This window comes from Cyprinodon tularosa, unplaced genomic scaffold (assembly GCF_016077235.1).
Source record: "Cyprinodon tularosa strain WSP-4 unplaced genomic scaffold, ASM1607723v1 ctg10, whole genome shotgun sequence".
Taxonomy (NCBI): Eukaryota; Metazoa; Chordata; class Actinopteri; order Cyprinodontiformes; family Cyprinodontidae; genus Cyprinodon; species Cyprinodon tularosa.
This window is the reverse complement of record NW_024037782.1, coordinates 1,683,825-1,705,472: the sequence shown is the minus strand read 5'-3', so window position 1 is coordinate 1,705,472 and position 21,648 is coordinate 1,683,825. Positions and strand designations below refer to the sequence as shown.

The 21,648-nt window shown below is 38.1% G+C and overlaps 1 protein-coding gene across 4 annotated transcripts in view; it reads left to right on the top strand.

The window, feature by feature from the left end:
• Positions 1 to 2,744: 2,744 nt before the first annotated feature.
• gli1 (GLI family zinc finger 1) overlaps positions 2,745 to 21,648 on the top strand; it is a 68,754-nt gene continuing 49,850 nt past the window's right edge. For all 4 annotated transcript variants that reach the window (XM_038297742.1, XM_038297661.1, XM_038297819.1 and 1 more), the window contains exon 1: positions 2,745 to 3,064. The gene's annotated coding sequence lies outside the window, so the exon portion shown is untranslated. The remainder of the gene's footprint in view (positions 3,065 to 21,648) is intronic.

Sequence of the window (21,648 nt, the reverse complement as noted above, 5' to 3'; positions counted from 1 at the left end):
ACTAATTTCTTGAATAAAATTTTTTTATTTTTCTCTTTTCTAAATTAAAAAAGAGACAAATAAGTATTTTTAGAGGATGCAATGTTTTACAGTCGTATACAAAATTGCAAACTGTTTTTTTTTTCTTTAATTAAAATTCTTCTACATCTTTATCTAAAATGCATAATTACTTGTTTCTCTTTTCGAGATGATGTCTTTATAAAATATGAACGGGAAGAAGCCAACATTTCCTGGAATAATTAAGTTGTTGGTTTTTGGTCGATATTCTACGGAAAAGGATTAGGGCCGCTGGAAAAAAAAAAAGTTAACAGATTTTTTAATTTTATTTTAGTATAAAAAATTTGACTTTAATCTCATAACTCTGACTTTAATCTCAGAATTCTGACTTTTTGAGAAAAAAGTCTCAATCATGGGTGGTTCTAGACAGGAGCCAGTGCCCCTGTATAGGTCATGTCCTGGCCCCTGTTACGGCCCTTTACTGAAGACATAATACTCAAAGAAATTCTAATGATTATATACACTGGAACAGACATGGTTACTGACAGGTCCTTTGTATCTGTTTCATGTTTTTTCTTTAAAAATTCTGTTTTACTAATGATTAAAAAACAATAATGTGATAGCTCAGTGGTATTGAGATAGGATCCTAGTTTTCATCTGCTAAATTTTATTTCCAAAAGAAATAAAATACTAAAATTTTTACAGCTGAATTTAACATTTTTTCTTGAGTTCTAATTCAGATTTTATACAAAACATAATTCTAATTTTTAAATTAAGTCAAAAAATATGTAAAATTATAACATATTATTATAAAATTATGAATACATATTGACCTAATAAGACATATAATTTTAATTAAACCTTATTGAATAGAAATTTCACTTCATGCAGCTGTCTTAATATATTTGAATCACCTAACCTGTTTTTTATTTCATGCTTTTCTGTGCCCCCATGAAAACATGCCGGCCCCCTCCTGGCCCCATGGTACATTTGGTTTAGAACCGCCACTGGTCAGAATTCTGAGATTAAAGTCAGAATTCTGACTTTTTTCCCATATTAAACTGAAATAAAATTTAAAAATAATTTAACTTTTTTTATTATTTTTTCAGTGGCCCTAATCCGCTTCCGTAATATTCTTAGAACTGCACAGAGGCGTAACCAGAAAATTTTTATAAGGGGTGGCCAGGCAATTAACTGCGACCACTGAGGGGTGTACGAAAATGGATAGGCACCAGAACCTCAGGGGCAATCTACACTGTTCCAACAGGAAAATTAACAAGCAAAACATCCATATTTTCTAAATAAAGACAAACTACACTTTCCTACAGCCTTTGCTAACAAATAGACAAATATATTTAAACATCCAGGTGGATAAAATTCTTTCAGGTTTGAGTTCTGGGGCGAACATCTTTTCCACTGTCATTACTTACCTACTTTTATCAATATTATTCTGCATTAAATTGATATTTACAAGTACTATTATCTACATAAATTGATTATTTAATATGTTTTTATTAAAATAGTTATTCATCTATGATTTCACTAAAGACTCTTAGATGAATGCAGAGACACACGATTTTCTCTTTACCCCATAAAACTCAAAATCTAGTTCTGAAAACAGCAGGAATTCTGTACTTATCATCTTTAATGTTAGTGTATTGATTGCATAATTAACCACAGTGTTGTTGTTATCAAGTAATTATGATAGTAGTTAGGGCAGAGGGCTTTGAATCCTCAGGTTGTGAGTTCGATCCTCCACTCCGACAGATGCCACGATTATCAAATTTAATGAATTTTAATGCCAATTAAGGCCTTAATTAAAAAAAATAATAATTTAATGACTTTTTATGATTTTTAATGACCCGCAGAAACCCTGCCACTGCTCCCTAAGGGGATGGGTTAATTGCAGAGAATTAATTTCCCTCTGGGATTATTAAAGTATGTTATAAAATAAATAAATAAATGTATGAAGAAATTTAAATGTTTTGAATATTCCACTTGATTATTTGGGGGGAGAAATGGTAGGGGTGGCAAATGATATGAATGCATATTGACCTAATAAGACATATAATTTTAATTAAACCTAATTGAATAATAATTTTACTTCAAATTTTCCTGGCCCCTCCATCTATCTCCGCCCCTGGAACTGCGCTTTATTTTGATGAAAACAACTATCTTATCAGAGTTTTGAGGTTGCGCCTGTCCGGCTCCAGCTCCGGGGCTGCGGACTGGATTCCAGTCCAGGTTTTGCGGAGGGTCTGCCTGGTTGAGGCGCAGCAATGTGCGGCAGCAGCATCATCATCATCATCCCCGCAGCCAGCAGCCACACACGCTGCCCGATGGGCTGCTATGAACTTCCACTGTTAAAGTAAACACAAACATTTATAGACAGGGTTTTCACAATTACTAGATAAGAACCTACTTTATATAGAGCAGCCGTGTCCTTGCAAGCATTTGATAAACACTTGGAGGCTGTAATGCCTTTATATAGCTGATTATATGACTTTAAAGGAATTTGCGTTTATTTACTGAGAGAACAGAGAGGAAAACTAACCGGGCTTCAGTTTGGTTGTTTCTGGGCTGCATGTTAAGTTTGAAGATAAAACCGAGGCGGTTTGGTTCTTTTTTTCTTTTCTTTTTTTTTTTTTTAAGAAAAACAAAAAGTGAACTTCCTGTTTCGGGGTGGTCCGCAGGCTGTGGAGAAAGGGAGGGAGGATAGGGAAGGAGGGGGGAGAAGGGGGTGCGCGTTCCTGCATTGACTGTGCAGCCAAATCCAAGGCGCTTTGCGGGACTCCAGAGGCGAACATGGGCTGCAGTTTGACCACCGCCTGCCTAAAGACACTTAAGAATTAAAATGTGTGAGAGATCCCTGCTGAAGGTGGAACAATGTGTCGGTTTCTCTGAAGAATTCCCTCATCCCCATCCGACTCCCTGCTAGAAAAGTTAAGAGAAAGAAAGAAGAGAGAGAGAGAGAGAGAGAGAGACGGAAACTTTCAGTCCTTAGATCCTTTGAGCGATTCCAAGGAATCCAATCAGGGAGTTTCATGCTTAATATTTCTCCTCTAAGGTAAGAAGATCTGATTTACTGTCTTCCTTTTAAATCGCTGCCGATCATTCAATGAATTACTTGTTTTTTGCGCAGCCTAAAACTCTTTGCTGAATCTGTTGCAATCAGATAAAACTTTAAGTTGTGTCTTTTAAGTTTTATTGAAATCTTTTGCAGTGATTGCTTCCTATCCCAAAGCTCCAATATCCCATTTAAGTTTATTTTGAATGACTGCATGTTATGTTTTTGTGGGGTTTGTGGTTTTAATCAGTTGAACTGCATGGCAGCTTGTAGTTTAAAAGATAAAATATTTGTTTAAATATGAGAGTATAATCTGTTTTTATCCCTGACTCATTAAAACTGCTTCCTTTGGGGCCCCAGGAAAGTTTTAGGGCCACCAGAGAACAACTGTTTCTTGAAATTTGCAATACATTTTGTGCCATTTTTTGCTGCTATACTATATATATTGTCTTTTTGCAAGTCGTAGAATTTGAATACATAAACTTTCAGGTTTTCTTATATGTGCACTTGAGGTGCTTCTAATGAATTGAACCTTTCATGATCCATCTCTAATCTGAGGTAGAAGATGGTCTCTAATCTAATTATCTGTCTAAGAGTGGACTGTAGCTGTTAATGTGGGAAGATTAGGCCACTGCTCCTCATTTTAGTGGCCCTGCACTGAAGAGCGTCAACACTGGCCTCAATGGGGAGGCCAAACACTTATTTATTTCCGAAGTGACAGTGAGAAGTGCTGAGCACACACAGTCTGAATCTTCTCCACTCACACATACCTTTGTAGACTGCAATAAAGGAAGACTCCTGAACGGATTTGCAAGATATTAAATGATTTAGCTGCATTGCGTGTGGTTGAGCATTTGTTTGCAGTACTGAAGTTTTCATGTTGCGATAGTTTCGGATCGTTTTCCCATCCCAGCCAATCACTAAGACTCCTTTTAAGGTTTAGATGTGGGAGCTTTCGATGGACGAGAGTGCACTTGTCCTTTGGCCACATGTGAAAAGCTCTGCAGGGGAGCTTCCTCACCCTCTCTGGTCTTTATCAAGTGTGTTGAGCCAAAAAGCCTCCTTAATGGGAATGCCCTTAAACAAATAAACCATACAGGAGGCTGCTGACCTGTTGGAGATCACATCTCACACATCATGCAATTTTATTCCTGTATTTATTTCCACTTCAGTAAAACTTTAAGCAAACCATTCCTAAAAGTTAAAAGTGTATATAAAGTCACTCCTTCAATGTTCTCCTTGGGCCCTGGTCATGTGACACAGGTGTACCCAGAAGCAGGCAGCAACAAGTGGTGTGTTTTTGTCAAGATTCCATTTTAGTCCGCGCAGCGAGAAGCGAGTCATGTGACGCCTGAATCCACCCACCCCCTTTCCCTACACAGTCCTTCTCCCACCTTCTACAGAGTGAGAGAGTGAGAGGGAGGTAAGGGGGAGAAGGACCACCCTCACTGGGATCACAGCCCTTCAATCAGACCCTTTCACACCCTGTGAACCTGAAACAATCAGGGTTTAATAGCAGCTGTCTGTCCGTCTGAGCTTAAACCGCACGGGCCATCAGCTTCGGCCCAAAGGATGGTCCAAAGCACATAGGACGCGCTCCTTTTTCTGTTATCTCCTCATCGTGCACTTTACTTCCAGACACACAGATAGCTCAGTTGAAAGACATTAAGAGATGATTCTTGCCTCAACTGATTTGAGTTTGTGCTGTTTCTCAGCTGCTGCACCACTTTAGTCACTTTGTGTCCATTTTAAACTGAGACTAAACTAATTTGATGCATTGTTTTTTTAGATTTGGGTAAAGTAACAGTACCATAGTTAGCAGAGCTAATGCTTTCACGGAGATCTGTACATTAAAAAGGCTAAATACCGCTGAAATGAGGCAGAGAATTGAGGAGGGGTGCTACTAAGTGAAGGGTTGACACCAGAGGGCAAAAGCATTAAACACTTAGCAAGCTTGAATCGCATTAGACAAAGGGTACACATAATAGAGAGGGGAAATGTTGCAGTCATGGGAAATATTCAAAAAATCATTGTCCTTGGTCACTTAGAGATTTCCCACCCATTAGAGGGCGTATCGGACAAATCACAGCAGAGGGGATTAAATGAATGATCTTCACAGGCGATCGGTTCAAAGAGATAGAAAAATGAGGCAGAGGTCAGCTGGGTTTGATGCAGTTACTCCAGCAGAGATATGCAATCATCTTGCTTTAATCAGCCGATCAAACCAAACTTTTGGGAATCAGTCTAACATTAAAGTTAACTGCTAGTGGCAGTCCTAAACTAATTCTAGAAGCACATGTTTTCATCTTGTGGCCACTCAGATGTGTCAATATAAAAAAATAAGATTCTAAATGAAGAATTCTAAGATCCCATTTAAAGTTCTGTAAAATTCATAGTATTTGCAGGAGAAAAAAAAAATTTAATCGGCCATGTTTTTTCCTAAATAGGAAGTATGACCATATTTAGCCTGTTTAGTCTGGCACCAGGCCAGATGAGCTTAGGGTTTTTCAGAGTTCAGCTTAAGAATTGGATCATGCCTAGTGTCATCTCAATCCAATACCCAAAAAGGATCCCAAAGTACCCTGAAAACGATATAACTGATCTGGATCCTTAAGTGGTTTGCTTGCTGAATGAATGTGTTCCTGTCTCAGCGTAACGTAACAAGGAGGATGGGATGTGATGTTAAAGCACTGATGAGGAAAATAGGAAAAACAAATTTCAGAGCCTCAATCCAAAGATAAAGTAGTTTGAAAATATCTTTTGGGGCTCCTTAGGAGGTAAGAGATGCAGGCGCACAACTACATTTGAACACCAAAGTAGAAACAGAGACCCTACAAGACAGACTTTCTTCTTCATGCATTTTTTTTTTAATCAGGGCTATTCTGTAGCACTACTGCCCCAAAAACAATCCAATGTAAGTGTATGAAATTGTTTAACCGGATCTAAGAAGCTCTGTGTGAAAACAAACCAGGCCAGCTGATAGTGTGAATTTTCTTACTTGAACAATTCTCTGGACTGGAGCAGAAGAATGAGTACGTCCCTAAAGGCCAGGCAAGTGGAGTATTAATTAGATAGAAGCTGAGAGGCTCATGGTTACTCTGGAGGAGCAGCAAAGAGTCAAAGTTCAGGTGGGATCATATGTTGATAACTATTCTTTGTAAAGGGATGAGAAAAGAGCCATTGTTGAAAGAAAGCTATTAGATTCTTTTTTTGCTGTTTGCGGCAAGGGGACTAGGCATATATTTGGAGAAAAAGCTCCAGTCAGATGAGACTTAATATGTGAGGAATAACAGCACCCTATATCCATATGGACTGTTGAGTTTTAGATGGACATTATATCTGCATAGTAAGACATGGTAGCTTAAGCATCATGCTCTGGAAATGCTCCTTTTTTTAGTAGAGATGGGCAGCAGATCAGAGCTGATGCGAAGATGGCCTGAGATAAATACTGAGTGATCCTCGAACAACATTTACTGGGCTGCAAAACATTAACAGCTGGGACAGAGGATAACAACCTTTAGCATACAACCAGAGCAATAATGTTTGTTTCAAAGCATGGCCAAAAACTAAATCCAACCTAAAATATATCGGGAAAAGACGTACTTTTTTTAATTGATGTTTGCAGACACTCTCTGACTGAGCAAAAGCAATTTGGCAATTAAAAAGGAGCAAATATGCAATCCAAATAAAGTTGAACTGTAGTAGCAGTAAAAAAGTAGTCATATAATCTATTTTTTCAAGGGGTTGAACACAAATGCATCCCACAGTTCTCAGATATTGATCAGTGAAGGCAATTTAAAAGTCATGTATCCTTTTCTGTCCAATTCACAGGTATGCTGTAGTTTGTGAAAATGTGTAGATTTCCACTTAATTGGGACAAAATCAGACACACATTTAGGGGTGGGAATATTTTTTTTCAAGGTAAAGCAGATGAAAAAGTTGCGTTTACTGCTTGCAGCACTGTATATGTGTGCCTGTGATGTAGATTAGCTGCTGACGGTAAGAGGTGGAGCTGACGATTTTCCCGGTCGTCCGAGCCTCTGCTTTGAATTGGGGCGGTGGGTTTCCATGCCTTTGTGTTTGTAAATGTGCATGTGCTGGTTTGTGCAAAAGCATGCCTAACAGTCACCTCATGTGGTTAATATTAAAAATCAAACAACAGCTAATAGTATCCAGGTGAGATTGGCGGCTTGCTTTTGTGTGCACAAACAACCCACGCTGATGCTCATTACTGCTCTGTAAATCAGCTCAGTTTGTGGCTGCGATCAAGCAGAAGCAGCTGGGTCTTGTAATATTTCCTTATGATTTTTTTTTTTTTTTTGTCAAGTGTGTATTGCTTCCTGTCGTTTCATTCAGAGTATTTTTTTACTCTGACTTGCCTGTATGGGGACTGTTTTTCTTTTATTTTTTCCTTTTTTTTGGGCTGTCTGTGTGTTTCAATGTGTGTGTTCCTGGCTGCTGATGACTCATGTCATGCGGTACTGTCGGCAGGCAGAAAGTGAAGAAGAGGCGGTGTTTATTATTTCACCAGGTTGCCATAGCCACAATGCTTTTGGGTGCTGACATAATTAGTGAAGTTACAACATACCGTCTGATGTCTGACTGTAATATTTATCAATAAAAAAAAAAAAAAAGACATGTCTGTGTTTCCCTTTTGTTGTTTTAAGATGAACAGGAAATGTGACATGATTTATAGCTTGTAGCTTGCTTTATATTTCGACATTTTCTTTATTTGTAAGGTTATTAATGAATCCTTAATGTTCATCAGAAGTAGATTGCTATATTTTACCGCTGCATTTAGTATTGCAGACGTTCAGAAAGTAAGGAACAGAAGGCTGAAGAGGAAGTCCAGAGGCATATTCATGTTGCGTGTGTTTATGATGGCTCTTCTGGACAACAACTCTGTTATCTGAGATGAGATAGCTGCCTAAGAATGTTGGCTTGCCATATGTTTTTGAGAAACTTGCTGCTCCACATTATACTCTCTCATTTAAATCACTCCGTACACACTCCCCTCAGTGTGTGTATCTGCTGCAAGTTGTTTCTATGTTTTGTTTCCTATCTTTGTTTTTTTTTCATCAATGATCACAGCTGCATTTTCACAACAAAGAAATGTTTCTAACAATTTAGGATTGCATGTCAGGTCGAGAGCCCTGACGATGAGTTTGAGGTGCTCCGAGAAAAGGCCTGCAGTGGTTGAAAATTAAGTTGTTTGATGTTTGAGAATTTTAATTTAAAACCTTTTTTTGTATGTAATATATAAATGTATGCACTTTTAGACATTGTTATTGTCAGAATTCTTATCCCTGATGTAAAAAGACACCATCTGTTCTGTCAGGTTGTTGTAGAAATCCAGAAATCTTCAGATGGATGAAAAGGGATGCAGCTTGACAAGGGAAATTTTATTTTAGCTGATTTAAACCTTTTTAAAACTGCACACACTGAAAATGGTTATAACTATCGGATGCATTAGCGTTTACTAATCAGTTGTACCTTTGCACAATGACACTGTTGTTGCTGTTTTGCCAGCTGAGCAACCTCCATGTCTGTGCACTGTGAGGCTGCTGCAGTTTTGTTTAGCTGCAACTTGTCTATCTGCTCCAAGTGTGCTTAGAGTGAGAAAACATTGGCATTTTGAATGATTTGAATAATTTGAGCAAAGAGGGACATTCCTATGGTTTTTCTGGTCTCACAGAATATTTGAAATTATGCTTCCATCACTTTGACGATTTTTTTTCATTTCCCACAAACCCATGACCTTCTTAAATCTTTTTGTTGCAGAAAAAGGCGAGATTATTAGTCAGTTTAAGGCCAAACCAACTGATCTGGACCTGTTCATGATCTCATCAATCTGGAAAAAAAGCTTAGATTCATCTGAAGAAAAGTAAACCCAGATCATGATGCGACCACTGCTGTTACTCACGTTCTTTTGCTGATAGCAAATGTGAACTCAGCATGACTGAATGCAGAAGGAATAGTGGAAAATTGACCCATCATAGTGTTAGTTTAAGGGTGTTTACACTTGTGGAAAAAGGTTGTTTGCTTTTTGTTTAAATGATATGGGATGTGTTATTTTATTATGATGTAACTGATGTCTTAGCATTTTCTTCTACTAGAAATATAATACATGACCTAAGTGCTTTTATTTCAAAGCAAAAAGTCAGCTATGGAGGTCTGGTGTGCAGCTGACTGACCACCTGCAAGAAGAAAAGCTGCACTTTTCTTTGTGTTAGGTTTTTAAAAACTAAGTTTACTTTTTAACTGGAACCTGTCCCCCCTTTTAAAGCAATGGACGGCTTAAAATGCTTTATTGTTGGTGCATATTGTATGCGAGGTGGTATCAATTCCCAACAACAGTAAAAAATAATTTTACTATTTCCCAAGTTTCTTTTGATGGGTTTGACAAAACCTTCCCATTCCTGTTCTCCTTCCATTCATGTTTCTGTTACAGCATGCCATTATTAGGCATCATTATCTAGATCAAATGCCATAACAGGAAGTCGGTATACATTCGAAGTTCTGTGACACGCGTGTATATGACTTACGACTGCTGCGAGCCAAATGCAGGCCCGAGCCGTCACTGATACGCCGAGAGGAATCTGCTGTGGGTCAAAGGTAACTGCTCCCATCGTCAGGCAGCTCCACGTTTACGACAACACCTCTGACATGATGTTCCAGCTGAAGGGAAAAAAAATCCCTGCAGCTTCATGTTGATTTACAAGTAACATGTGTTGATGAGGCAGAAACTGGAAAACAAAATGAAAACTAAAAACTCCTTGAAACTCCTCATTTGCAGTTTAGCAGTCTTGCTAAAACACTGCAGTGAACAGTGGTGAGTCAGAGCGTTGACAGTTTTGCCATTTCGTAAAGTAAAGCTGGTTGCTTACAGGATTTAGCATAAAAAAAAGTTTCATTAAATGTGTACATTTAGGTCTGAAGCCTTAAAGCTTACATCCTGTGTCCAGATAGAATATCTAATTTCAGAGAGAAACAAACTAAATCGAGGTAAAGTTTTATAAGCTGTAATTAACCTTATTACAACAAAGCCTTGCTGTGGTCTCCTTTAAAGCTGATACAAAAAAAAGCTGATTCTTTATTGTTACTCGGATAGATGCTCAAAAATACATATCCTCTGCATTTGCAATATATTTTGTTAACTTAATTAAACCTTTAGGAAAATATTTTTGTTGGCTCACACTGAGAAAGAGCTTTCCACTCTCATTAAAAATGGAATTTGTTGGAAAGGAAAAAAAGGGCAAAAGACAGTGCAGGGGGGGAAAAGAGTGAAACATTTCATAGTGTAGGAGTTAGAGGGAAAGAGATGCAGATTGTTTTAAATCCACAGCGAGTCAGCCTCTCAAATTTATGCCCATGGGCTGCTTCTTGGGTGGGCTGCAGGGAGGGCGGTGCACTAGCTGGATCAGGGGAAAGTTGCAGACTCCAGACTGCTCGCCTTGCTCCAAAGCTTTTCCTGCTGCAACACATTTACAACTTAACCATCCTCACTGGCTGAGTGGCTGCTTGGCCCAGCCCTAACTGACTGAGCTCCAGTGGCTGCCTCGTTCTTATTAGGCAATCGTGGCTTTTCAGCACTTTTCATGGCGTCTGGAGCTTTAAAGGGAATTATTATGTTGGGAACTTTAGAACTTAGGGGAAAAAAAGTGTTACACAAATGTTTTTATCAATTACAAATTATTACAGGGTTTGAAAATCTGTACTTTCTTTTTTTAACTGAGCTCCTCGGTTCTTGTCTGAAGGCTGATTTCCTTCGGGAGTTAGTTTGTCCTCGAGAAAGAACAGAAACGATCTGCATCCAAGTTCAGAAACTGGGATCAGATAAGATCAACTTCTCCCTCCTCTGTCTTTCATACAAGCAGTTACAGCTTATTTTCGGCAGCAGAAGAATCATTGGACCCACATGTGGCCTGCAGGAGGATTCCAGGGTGTCGGGATGTGGGTGATAACTTCAGAAAATAATGATTGCATGAGCCCCGCAGTTGAATTAGTCAAAGATAATGATCGCCACCAGTTCACCTTCAAATTGTCTTCCACTTTTTTTTTTTTTTTTGCAATGTCTGAATCTTTTTCCCTGTAGCTCCCTGCAAAGGGGGTGACATCAGCAGCATCTGAATCAGCTTAAAGAATCTATGATCCAGCACAGAGGGTGGTTTGGTTGGTTTCTTGGTTCACCAAGGTAATATGCTGACACATTATCCTTGGATATACGAACATAAAGCAACAACCAGAAAGACCAGCTTGTGGGAAACACTACAGATGCACAAATGAGGAGATTTGTGGACATTTTCTAATGGCTGTTTTTTGTAAACGTATGATTTGCTGAGACTGATCTTAGCTGATTATGATTGTCCTTTAAAAAATACAATTAACCAACTTTAAAAGATTTTGCCCTATAAAATATTCCCAACTTGGACATGAATGGTGACAGCTTCATTTGAAGTAGCTTCGCTGAGCTTGTTGGAGCTTTTTTCAATCTATTCTTCATATTGCAATTAGCATCGATCGCATCAAGTACAGTTTTTCAGAAATGAAGACTGAAACAGAGGACCATATGAAGTATGTTGTGATTTTAATGTTAGTGCTACACAAGTTGGGTTGGAAATGTCCCTATGAGATCTTATTAAAACGCTATTAGCACAAAGATATTTGAAGGAGTTTTCACATTCAACCTTCATATTGTTCTTGTTGGAAAAGGTTTATTTTTTCCTGTGTATAGCTGGTCACACAAGCCAAATCTCAGCTAGGCATCAATCCCTAGAGCACATCTCTTGGAGATACATGCGCACGACTGACATAAGCCCCATTTTAAAATCATTAAACATCTGTACTCTTCTAAAGTTTTATTTATCCTTTGATATGTAGGTCAACATGTATGTAGGCCAGCACACGATTATTGCTTGTTGTCGAGCTAATTTTACACATATTGATTTCATTCTATCCTTGTGTCTTCCTGCTTTGCAAGCTAATTCACTCCGAAGGTATTATGGTTATTGGAAGGCTTGTAAAGCATTAAAGCTTGATTTACAAGAGAAAGAACAGAGGGCCTGGGTGGCTGCAGGAGGGGGTGACCTCAGGCTTGGTACTGGTGGTGACCCCACCATAGGTGAAAAGTAGAACTGTGTTTCTCTGCGACATCAAGTTAGCGGAACATCTGGAGCTGTTTGCAACAAACTGCAGACCACTCCTCGATTACATAATTGTGCCCATTAATTACGCAGGGAGGGCCCTCATTTCCTGGTAGCCAATAAATAACAAAAAAGAGCCAGTAAAGGCAGACTGCAAGACACTTATAGTAAGTCAAGCATAGCATTTGACTCATAAATTATACATCTATCTACATGTGTATCTGTGTGTGTTTATGTATATATGTATATATATGTATGTTTATATGTGCATATATGTATGTATGTATGTTTAAATATATATGTATGTGTATATATATATATATATATATACACTATATTGCCAAAAGTATTTGCTCACCTGCCTTGACTCACATATGAGCTTAAGTGACATCCCGTTCCTAATCCATAGGGTTCAATATGACGTCGGTCCACCCTTTGCAGCTAGAACAGCTTCAACTCTTCTGGGAAGGCTGTCCACAAGGTTTAGGAGTGTGTTTATGGGAATTTTTGACCATTCTTCCAGAAGCGCATTTGTGAGGTCGCACACTGATGTTGGACGAGAAGGCCTGGCTCTCAGTCTCCGCTCTAATTCATCCCAAAGGTGTTCTATCGGGTTGAGGTCAGGACTCTGTGCAGGCCAGTCAAGTTCATCCACACCAGACTCTGTCATCCATGTCTTTATGGACCTTGCTTTGTGCACTGGTGCACAGTCATGTTGGAAGAGGAAGGGGCCAGCTCCAAACTGTTCCCACAAAGTTGGGAGCATGGAATTGTCCAAAATGTCTTGGTATGCTGAAGCATTCAGAGTTCCTTTCACTGGAACTAAGGGGCCAAGCCCAGCTCCTGAAAAACAACCCCACACCATAATCCCCCCTCCACCAAACTTTACACTTGGCACAATGCAGTCAGACAAGTACCGTTCTCCTGGCAACCGCCAAACCCAGACCCGTCCATCAGATTGCCAGATGGAGAAGCGCGATTCGTCACTCCAGAGAATGCGTCTCCACTGCTCTAGAGTCCAGTGGCGGCGTGCTTTACACCACCGCATCCGACGCTTTGCATTGCACTTGGTGATGTATGGCTTGGATGCAGCTGCTCGCCCATGGAAACCCATTCCATGAAGCTCTCTGCGCACTGTTCTTGAGCTACATGAAGTTTGGAGGTCTGTAGTGATTGACTCTGCAGAAAGTTGGCGACCTCTTCGCACTATGCGCGTCAGCATCCGCTGACCCCGCTCCGTCAGTTTACGTGGCCTACCACTTCGTGGCTGAGTTGCTGTCGTTCCCAAACACTTCCATTTTCTTATAATACAGCTGACAGTTGACTGTGGAATATTTAGGAGCGAGGAAATTTCACGACTGGATTTGTTGCACAGGTGGCATCCTATCACAGTTCCACGCTGGAATTCACTGAGCTCCTGAGAGCGACCCATTCTTTCACAAATGTTTGTAAAAACAGTCTGCATGCCTAGGTGCTTGAATTTATACACCTGTGGCCATGGAAGTGATTGGAACACCTGATTCCAATAATTTGGATGGGTGAGCAAATACTTTTGGCAATATAGTGTATATATATATATATATATATATATATATATATATATATATATATATATATTATGTATATATATATATATATATATATATATATATATATATATATATATATATATATATATATATATATATATATATATATATATATATATATATATATATATATTATGTATATATATGGGTCTTTCTTTTATACAGATGTTGATTTTTCTTTTTTTTTTTCATTACATGTTGTCCATGATGTTTAAATCTCAAGCAGTTTGTTGTTTCTTTAATGCTTTGTGTGTTTTTGGCCACACACAAAGCTCCCTGCAGGTCATTTTTCCTGGAGAACCTTTTCTTTTCTTTTCCTTTTTTTGTGAAATTGCTTAACTACATGTTGTGACTGGATCAATGCAGGTGTGATTTCTGTGGAGGATTTTCACACCATAACAGGGATCTAGATGGCTGCTCGCACTGAGGAGGAATGCAAGTGTTAAGCCATTTTTAGGGGTATTCAAACGTAGTCTCGTAATATGATAAAGAAAAAGAATATACATTAGTATAGTGTTCAGGATTGGATCCTGAAAAACAGATGGAATGTTTAAAGGTCACATGCATAAAGGAATATTTAACTTTTTAAGAATACTGAGGATTCTCCATTCACTCATAAGTGACACATTTGGCATATTTATTAAGTATTAAATTATGTATTTGCACAGTTTTTATTTTGTAGGATTGAATACATTTACCTAATATAATACAATACTTGATTAACAGGCATTGAACGCATGTTAATATTGAGTTGGCTTCACTATAAAAATAGACACTGATGTTCAGCAATTTCCACTTTATAAGTCTTGTTGGTTCCTGCCTTGAAATTCCATCGCAGATTGTTGTGAACTAATCATTCCACCCCGGGAAATCCACATTTCATAAAGCCCAAAATAATAAATATATATCCAAAAGCTGTGCTTCTTACTTATTATATCTATTTTGACCTATTACAATAGAATATCATCACATATGTTTAGATGTTTTTCTTTAGAAAAACTCTTCCCCGGAGTTCAGGATAGGCTGTGCCACCGAGGATGCCTATAGGTGCAGATCCTGCTGTGAAGTGACCTGCTGCTGCTCCCAGCATGAAACAAATGTCTAAATGACAATGCAGTTGTCACAGCTGTTATTTTTTCAGGTCCTTCTTCTCCTGTACCATCTTTACTGGTGCTTTTTGTCTTCAACCACCCCCTTTGGTGGTGATGGGGTGGATTGGCAGGTGTTGGTAGTTTGGAGGGGGGTAAAAAATGTTGAGTTCACAGAGTAATACACCTGCTAACAAAAGTTGAAAGGAGAGCATTAGGGAGTGAAAAACCAACTGGTTATAAGGAGGATGGGAAGCTGTGTGTTTCTGAGTGTGAGGTAAACAATGGGGGTTTATGTTTTTTCTGAAAGGATATATATACCCAAATAATGTTGTTTATTGAGAAAGAAGTCCAAATTAAAAAATGGAAGATGTTTAAGAAAGCCATTCTATCTGCTGGCCAGGAACTTCTAACTATGCTACACCTAACTAACTGAAAGCATAGATCTGAACCTTAAAGTTAGCATTTATTTTCCAAAAAATACGGAAATGAATGGCTACAATAAATAGGGCTACAATCAGCCAATAGCTACGCTGGTTTACAGACATTGAGGTATTTATAAATAACACCAATCACTCATACTTTAAAAAGGACAGGTATTGGCTGAGCTACTTGAAAATCATTTGACCTCTGGCGTCACATTATCAGCAGTCTGTCTACTCTTAAACCTTAAAAAATCAGACTGTCCAAATTGCCCCTCCACAGATCTGATGACACAGCAACAGGTTGTAACTTCATCCGTCTTCCCCGAATGCTGGATGTTTCTCCAGCAGTCAGACCTCTAACGCATATTTGTTCAACACAGGACAGTCAGATATTCTGCAATGGATTATTTATTGGCCCTCATTTGCTTACAATCTGCACCTGATTAAAAATTGTTGTGTGTGGACAAAGTAACAGACAGATGTTGGCTCAGAGTTTAGAGTTATTTTTAAATTTCAGATCTGACTGGAAATGGATTTGTAATGTTTCAACCAGTAAGAGCCACAGGATCTCACTCAAAGGCATTATTTATCCACTCTTGCCTTATTCTGCAGCTGTGGAACAGAAACGTACTGTTGTTTAGAGGCTTGCAGATGTTTTGGCATACATTGGGCAAATCGTTCCAGATGTAGATGTTGTATAACTATTTGATAACATTTGAACGTTTGCTTGTTGTGCATATTTTTTTATTTGGATGCACATTAAATCTGATGTGAACAAAATTTTTGTAAAATATTGCATTATATACTGAGCAAGCTTAATGTTGAATGGATAGAGGCAACAAATGATGGTTCTGATTGGTTTAAAACATTTGCAATTTTCAAATGCTTAGTAACTTAAAAAACATGTTTTTGATAAAGTTAAAATTTCATATTTCATTTGGTAGAGATGTACATTGCACAACTTCTTATCCACAAGTTACACTACTTTATTTGAATTTAATTAAAAAGTGAGGAATTTAGGATTAGAATAATTGTTCATTGTGTCACTCTGCTTATTGCAATGACTATAGCTGTTGTTCCTCCATTAAGGCTGTTTTTTTGTCATTTAAAATTTGTCACATTTGTAGAGAAAATATATTTTAGGTTTTTCATTTGAGTATATAGGCTGGACCTGAGAAAGGGTTTTTAAATCCATTTGGAATAGTGTTACTTTAACACTCCCACTCCAAATTAGTGTAAAATGTACTCTATAGCCAGTGTCAACTTAAATCCAAAGTAAATTTTTCTCATTTTAGTCTCAAAATCAGGAAGATCTCAGAGACTGGCGGATAATCGACACCATATAGAGTAAAAGTTAGACTGCATGGCTGTCACATTTTTCACTGACTATTAACTCTGACACTTGAGCAGATTTACACTCAATATAGTTGTATATACTCTATTTAGAGTAAAATAGGACTTCTCTGAATTTTTAAAAGCCGATTTCTTACTGTGCGGTTAGATTTAACTGAACTGAAAATGTTTTTGGTTGAAACGTAGAAACTACTAAGAAAATTACCAAATTGAGAGTTTGTTTCCCCCCACGGAAACTGTTTAAGTTAGATTAGTAAAGCATAAGTAGGTAACAGGGTCTGATGTGGTCAATTATGACCTTTATCTATATGTATAATAACCCAAACTAAAAAAAAGAAAAAAATTGACATATGTAGAAGCAAACTAGAGTTATATTGTTTTAGATATTAGTTCGAGTGTGTGGCTGATCTTTTAATGTGATTTTACGACATGTAAGATTGTTCTTCGGGTTGACAACTTTAGGTTTTAAAGGAATTCCAGACTGTAGTCATTAGATGCTCCGTTTTTTAAATAATCTTGATATTCCGTAAAAATTCAAAAAATATCCACTGGACTTGGTTTTCAAGATTTGAAGACGTTTCGCCACCTCTCCAGGAAGCTTTCTCAATTCAAATGTCTGGATCCGCAGTGAGTTTGAGTCTTATATAGACACGCCTTGTATCGCTTGGAAACATGCAATGGTAACCGATGAATGGGTCGTTAGTTCCATCGTTAGCCTGTAATATCTGAACCTGTCTATGATTCTAGGGGTCGGTCGTTATCATAGACAGGTTCAGATATTACAGGCTAACGATGGAACTAACGACCCATTCATCGGTTACCATTGCATGTTTCCAAGCGATACAAGGCGTGTCTATATAAGACTCAAACTCACTGCGGATCCAGACATTTGAATTGAGAAAGCTTCCTGGAGAGGTGGCGAAACGTCTTCAAATCTTGAAAACCAAGTCCAGTGGATATTTTTTGAATTTTTACGGAATGACTATGACCTGGATGACTGAGAACCTTCATCAGCATAATCTTGATAATGTGGTGTTTATGGTTGTTCGCTTGTAAGGCTGTAATTTGATCATGTTACGCTGTCATCTTTGCAGACTTCCTGTCACTGCTTGTAACCCTAGATGGAAGCAGTGGCACAGTGAGATAATAATGTCTCCAGAAACTATTTACTGCCACAGTCTTCAAAGCCTGTGAGTGCTGAAGCATTAGTGGTTTTGCCTGTTTCATTTGGTCTCAAACTATAACTATTCCATATAACTGGTTTTGTTTTCTTTGTAGTTTAAATACTTCTGGACTTAAAAAAAAAAACTTCCCTTGTTCTGTGGCTTGTCTTCACCGCAGATAAAGAGACTAATGCTGGTTGACAGAGAACAACGGTTTGGTAAAATACAATTATCTTGTTTTGGTCTAACATGCAACACACCTGGAACTGACTGAGACAAGGAGACAAATCTGGCACTATTTGATCAGGAAACCTAAAGTGCATAGGTAATAATAATAATAATAAGAGAGCAAAATAAAATCCAGATAATGAGTCCAGAATACACTTAGTTGAGAAATGTTAAATGAGCTTTGTTTAGTAGACGATTAACAGTATTTTTTTTTTACCAGTAAGAGTAAGATTAGGTCCTGTTTATACATAGAAACAAATTAATTAACCAAAAGCCTTTACTCATCAACTAGTGGAGGTAAGTACTAGAATCTGAGAGTGATGAGCAAAGTTTTTCACAAGTAAAACTATTTTTTTTCTTTTGTTGTTTGCAAAACTTGTCTCATTATATAAACGTTTTAAAATGCCTGATGCTAGGTGGAAAAAAAAATGTTACAATGGCTTCATGTGTGTTTCCCAAAGGTCATTGATGGCATTGTGGCTCGCCATTTCCTGTGTAAAAAAAATCATTGATATCTATGCAATTATTATTAATCATAAAGTTATTATGATCAAAGAAAATATTGTTTAAATTAACAGGAAATGTAACTTGAATTGTTAGAGGAGAGTACAAGTGTTATTTATTTTATCTTTTTTTTAGGTTAGACATTAGCCTACATAATCTATGAGACTCCAAGAGTTAGATATCTGCTGAAGGTTTTAATAATTGATCAATGCTGATAACATTTTAAAATACCTAACGACAAAATTCCAGTATTCAACTTGAAGTTCCTTGCAAATTTTCATAATTCAGATGTAGAGATGGACCAATCAGATTTAAATTTTTCTTTTTCTAATTTGTGGTTTTACCAATAAAGGTTTTCCTTCCAAATACTGTAAAACAGACAAACGAGAGAAAAAAAGAACTCGTTTGCAAAATTGTTTAAATAAAGGCAAATGATACACTGTGGTTCCTTGAAAGTGTTTGTGAGATCAACAGAGAAAGTGGGATTAAAATATTGTCCCTATTCATGTAAAAACATTTGTGCAATTAGTGCTTTTTTTAACTTCAGGGATAATATATTAGAGAAAGTGTATTTTTGATCTATCAAAATACTACTTAAATATGACTTTTGAGTTTTAAGGACTTTAATACCCAGAAATGATTACCACCTCTTATTTATCACTATATTATTGATTAAAATAAATCTGTCTAAGTCTAGTGCCTGACCAGGCATTTGCATTTGTAATCATACCTTAAAAACCATTAACTGGAAGGGAGCAGACAGCAGATTTCCAGTTAGAGGTGAGGAAAGTTCTGGCTGTTGCTGTCTTCCTCCTCCCCTCTCTCATCTTGTGTGTCCCAGCTCACACTCCAGCTTCCTGTCGAGAGCTGAGCCTCAGGGCAGAGGGACATCTCTTTCCAACTATAGCGAGCTCCATCACACATGCTCCAGCTTGTCAGACAGGGTTTTTTGCATGGGCGGTGGGAACTCAGCATGCGGCTTGTGTGTCTGTGGGCGTCTACTCCTGCAGATCTATGTTTGATCTGAGCTTAGATATGAAGAGATATGGGTGCTCTCTATTTTGGATTGGCTGTCTGGGACATGATGAAAATTTCAATTGGTCTGAGTTCACTGCAGTCCAGGTTAAGCCTAGGTCACTTGGTCACTGTCTGTCTGTAATAGCAAGTGCAAAAAATGTTTGTGGATTCTTCTTTGACATAGTTCTCTGCACTATTAATGATGCTCAGCATATGGAGATGCTAAATGAAAATATTTGCATGCCAAATTTCCAGCTCCTGAACAATCAGATTATAAGATTATGGTCACATAAAAACACACAACGGCATCAGGTGTCACTGTTAAATGGATCATTATCATCTGATCTAAGGTAAAAAAAATAAAAAATCTAGTTTTTTAAATGACTTTGAGGGTTTCAGAATAGTTATTTTAGCTTCAAAATGAAGGAAAAGATTAATTCAGTGCAGCAACCAAGGAAGAAATCATTTTATTTTTTTTTAAACGAAGATATTCTTAAAAACAAGTTTAGTCTTTGAAAAATCTAATCTGCTGCATTTTATGCTACCAAGTTGGTTTGGACTTTGTTTTGTTTTTTCTTCCACATTATGTTTGATCCATTATTGACAGCTGATTTGCAGACACTACTGTGTTGAAAAAAACAAAACAAAGCAGTGAGTATTTGCTCTCTTCATCCTTTGACATGGGAGTTGGCTCGGAGCTTGTCAGCCTGGCAGTGTGTTTCCTGGATGGGGCCACCTTTTACAGCTGCTTTTTGTATCATTGCTTCTCTCTCCTTGAACCCCAGTCAGCCTCGGCAGATGGCCGCTCACACTGAGCCTGGTTCTGCTGGAGGTTTCTTCCTGTTCACAGGGAGTTTTTCCTCTCCACTGTCACTACAAGCATGCTTTGTGTTAGGGATTGCATTTGAATTAACAGTTTTTTCTTAGATAGAAAACTGAATCAATTTGACTATTTGATCTGGTGAACTGTAAAGTGCCTTGAGATTACACGAGTTGTGAATTGGCGCTATAGAAATAAACTGAATTTAAATTAATTGAATATGTGTGTGCTGAGGGACCTGTAGCACCTTGCTGCACCTCGACAGCGTAATGCCCATGAAATGATGCACAAACAGTGTGCTGAGGGGGGCAGCAGTTTACTGCCTGCTAAAAAAAAAAAAGAATAGATAAAAAAATAAAAAAAGAGAGAAGATTTGCAGTCACAGCAGATGTAGCTTCATGTCAGCTAGGAAGATTGTTGGTCGTGGGTCTGGGGTTGAGCGCTGGGAGGATCCATCACACTCACCTTCTCGCTTACCCTATGAGGGGATGCAGTCTGGAGGAGAACTGATGGTTTCCTCCTGTGGGCCCCCTTTTATCCCAAACGCTGACAATATGCCATAGCTGTTGGCTAGAAACACATTCAGCTGTCGTCTGGACCACGTCAGATACGTTGATATGTGTTCAGATAAGTTCTTGATAAGTTAGGCACAAGTTACTCATAGGTTTTGGATGAGCTAGACACCACGACGTATGAGTAACTTACACTTAATGTATGTCAACAATCAAATAACTTACCTGTGACTTGAGCCCCACGTATGAGCATACGCTGGCAGACGTAAAGATACTTTGAATTTCTCAACGTACTTGCCGTATGTTGACGTGTGCCAGCATGTGCCAGCGTGTTTCAGCATACTCATAACTTATACAAAGCGTACCCATAACTTATTCAACGTATGCCAGCGTTTTTGCCAGATTTTTTGTACTCAGGCATACACTGGTCTAAATCGTCAAGGTGTGACAGGGGCTTGAGCAAGGAAAAAACTGTCCTTTTGATGCAGCCTTATACAGAGACACAATGTGGCAGACTTTACCTCAGAACTAACCTGGCCATCAGAGCACACTGCTGGTTTCTCAGAGGTGTGTGGTTTACCACCATTACAGGGCCTAGATGAGCATTTTCTGACCTTTGTCTACATATACACTCAAACAACCCACCCACCCACCTACACACACACATGTTCAGCAAGACTCTTCATTTTGCATTTCTTCAAAAAAAAGCTTTATTTGCATCTATATGAATTTGTGTTTCTTT